This window comes from Suricata suricatta, chromosome 17, assembly GCF_006229205.1.
Source record: "Suricata suricatta isolate VVHF042 chromosome 17, meerkat_22Aug2017_6uvM2_HiC, whole genome shotgun sequence".
NCBI classification, from domain to species: domain Eukaryota; kingdom Metazoa; phylum Chordata; class Mammalia; order Carnivora; family Herpestidae; genus Suricata; species Suricata suricatta.
In genome coordinates, this window is record NC_043716.1 from 43850381 (window position 1) to 43853514 (window position 3134).

The 3134-nt window shown below is 53.5% G+C and overlaps 1 protein-coding gene across 1 annotated transcript in view; it reads left to right on the forward strand.

Annotated features, from left to right (window-relative positions):
• LOC115281649 (leucine-rich repeat-containing protein 37A2-like) overlaps positions 1-3134 on the forward strand; it is a 38973-nt gene that overhangs the window by 34939 nt on the left and 900 nt on the right. The window lies entirely within an intron of this gene.

Here is a 3134-nt window from a genome sequence, read left to right on the forward strand (position 1 = left end):
CCGTGAGGAGTAACTGAGATGAGGTCCTCAGGACAGTTTCTGGTCCGTGGTCAGCACGGAGGGTGACCAGCGTCATTGTTATTACAGGCTCGGCTAATTCTTACCTCCCCGGTCCAGGCAGCTCTCTGTTTGTAACTGCTCTCTGAGCACTGGAGGGAGAGCCTTTCTGCTGTGAACGCCAGATGTATCCTTACTTGGTTCTGACTGAAGTCATCAAACTAGGACTAATGCACCTATTTCTCTGCAGACCGGAAGAGCTCATATTCTCCTGGCGTCTGTTGTAGGAAGCCGGTTCTTCCCAGTCTCTCTTAAAAAATGGATTTACAGGCTTTTAAAAAATTATTTGTCAATGATCTCTCAATAAACTTGGACACAAAGAAAGCTTTGAGGTGTAATTGATAAAAGAATGCGTCCGACTAAGCGTCCGACTTTGGCTCAGGTCTTGACCTCACAGTTCCGGGGTTCCAGCCCTGCGTTAGGTTCTGTGCTGACAGCTCAGAGCATGGAGCCTGCTTCAGATTCTGTGTCTCCCTCTCTCTCTGCCCCTCCCTTACTCATATTCTGTTTCTGTCTCAATAATAAATAAATGTAAAAAAAATTTTTCTTTAAAGAATTAAAAAAAGCGGGAGAGGGGATTTGTGAGGGAAGCTTCTGGAGGTGGAGAATGGGAGTTGGACTCAAGCCTTGCCACTAGGGGGCGACATAACCCCATCTGTGGCTGGTCGTGGAACTCCACCCGGGCCTGAGGCCTGGCTCATTTGGAAGAGCAGGGAACCACTGCACAGGCTTGGGTTGGTTCCTTTTATCTGCAAAGTTGCCTGTGAATGGGGCTCTGAGCTGTTCCTTGAGGCTCTAGGGAAATGCCTGAAAATGACCTGAAACCTATTCTGATTTTCAGACTCCCCCTCCGCCTCAGTCTTTCCCTCTGCACATGGGCATATTGCAGCCAAGCATGGGAAACTTTCTCAAAGTGTGTGTTCATTTCTCGTCCCCTTTTTGTGCCCTTTCCTGTGGTACAGCGGGGAGGAGGAAGGTGGGCTGGGGGAGGGCCCCCCTCTGGTGCAATTGGTAAGTTTCCTGCTGGAGGAACCCCTCTGAGCAGGTCCTCCCAACCTTGGCTGTGCCTTGGAATTCCTTCCGGAGCTTTTAGAAATACCCATGTGTGGGTTTTACCCTGTTCTATTCTGATTTAACTCACCTGGAGTGCACCCATGAGGAGTTTTCAGGGTTGTCCTAGTGATTGTAACGTATAGATAAGGGTGAGAAAGACTGCTCTAGCCCTCGAACATTCTACACAAGGTGAGGCTGTTCCCCAGGCCACACCAGGGGAACCACTGCCCTGACCAGCTGGAAGGGTGGAAGCTTAACTCTCCCATGTGGTTGGGAAAGGGGCCAAATCCTTCCTGGCCAGCCTATGAGCACAGACTTGGGCACACACACACATGCACGCCTGCGTACACACACACACACACACACACACACACACACACACGTTGACTGATACCTCTGTGTCTGCTGAATAAAGCAGTCTAGTGTGAGAGGCCAGCCTCATTGCCCCCTCTGGTGCACCTCTCAGCCCTCCCCACCACCCTCCCCATTTAATCCTCCCTGGACTGCTTGGCCTTGGAACGTCCCATACTCTTGCACACATCTGCACCTGTGCACACGATGTTTCCTCCGGGGTGTGCCGCAGACACGCCCACAATCCAGGTCACCTCCAAGAAGCCTCTGGCATTGCATTCCCTGGGCACCGGGAGTTGCGAGGGTGTGTCTTCACTACAGGGACTTGGTTGTTTTGTCCTGTGGGTAGAGTAGGCGTTCAGTAGCTGTTGGGGTCGGCGGCCGGCAGAAGGGCACAAGATGAGCCCAGCCCGTGCAGGTAACAGATTTCTGAGAAAGGGGTACAATGGTTCAGCAAAACTTTTGTGGCCAGGCCAGGAGGAAGCCAGAAAATTCAAGGCCACTGATGCCACTAGCCATGTGCTATGGCTGTAGCGAAAGGAGAAGAGGCATGGGACTTCGTGAGGAAGAATGCACTGACAAGGACTGCTAGGGGAGAGGTTAGCAGGGTGACCAGATCGTCCTGGCCTTAAAACTGGAAGTCCTGGGGCGCCTGGGCAGCTCAGTCAGTAGAGCTTCCAACTCTTGAATTCGGCTCTGGTCAAGGTCTCACAGTTCATGGGATCGACCCCTTCGTGCTGGCAGTGCAGAGACTGCTTTGGATTCTTTCTCTTTCTCTGCCCCTCCGCTGCTTGCACACACACTCTCTCTCCCTCAAAATAAACTTTAAAAAAAAATTTTTTTTAAGCTGGAAGTCCTGACTCCTCTTCAGGCTGGAGTGAGTGAGGCTGGTGGGCCATCCTAGCTGAGGGTGCCCTTAGGGGCTAAGACAGGTGACAAATGCAGAGAACCCAGGAACCGGACACTGGGACCTTGGTGGCTGGACTCTGACCTAGGCACTCCACCAGCGGCGGCTCATCGGTCTCCTGTGATGCCATCCCGACAGCTGAGCTGGCCCTCCCAGCCCCCAGTTTTAGGATCCAGCAGCGAGAGCCCTGGCACACGGCCGGCGCCTGTTCTCTCTCTCAGGGCAAACGTGGTTTGGGAGCTGCCTCTGTCCCTGCAGCCCGCGGGAAGGAGGCACAAGGCAGCAGTAAAAGCCCCTGAAACTAGGGCGCAGATGCCTGACTTCAAGTCCTGGCGGCAGGTGGCAGGCACCTCCGCTTTCTCCTTTTAGAGTGGGGGTAACACCGTCCCACGTCCCTTCCCATAGCAGACCCGGGGCCCAAATGACTTGGTGTTTGTAGAGACCCCGGAGGTCTGGAGCAGTGATTCTCAGCTGTGGCTTCTTCCTGGAGAGCTTCCAGGGTCCTGATTCGGGATCTTGCCCCCAGAGCTTCTGAGCTGCTTGATCCGGGGTATGGCCTGAGTCTCCGTATTTGTTTGAATTTTTCAAGAGAGGCTCCAGTGTGGCCAAGGTTGAGGCCACTGCTCTGAGCGCCTCCCGGGGTGTGGTTGCTACTCCCGTCTAGCTGGAAAGACAGGAACTCCTAGGAAACAACCAGGGGACATAGTGACCTGCAGAATCCAGGTTAAGGGACAAGAGTCTAGAGAGGCTGTCACAGCGGGCTCAC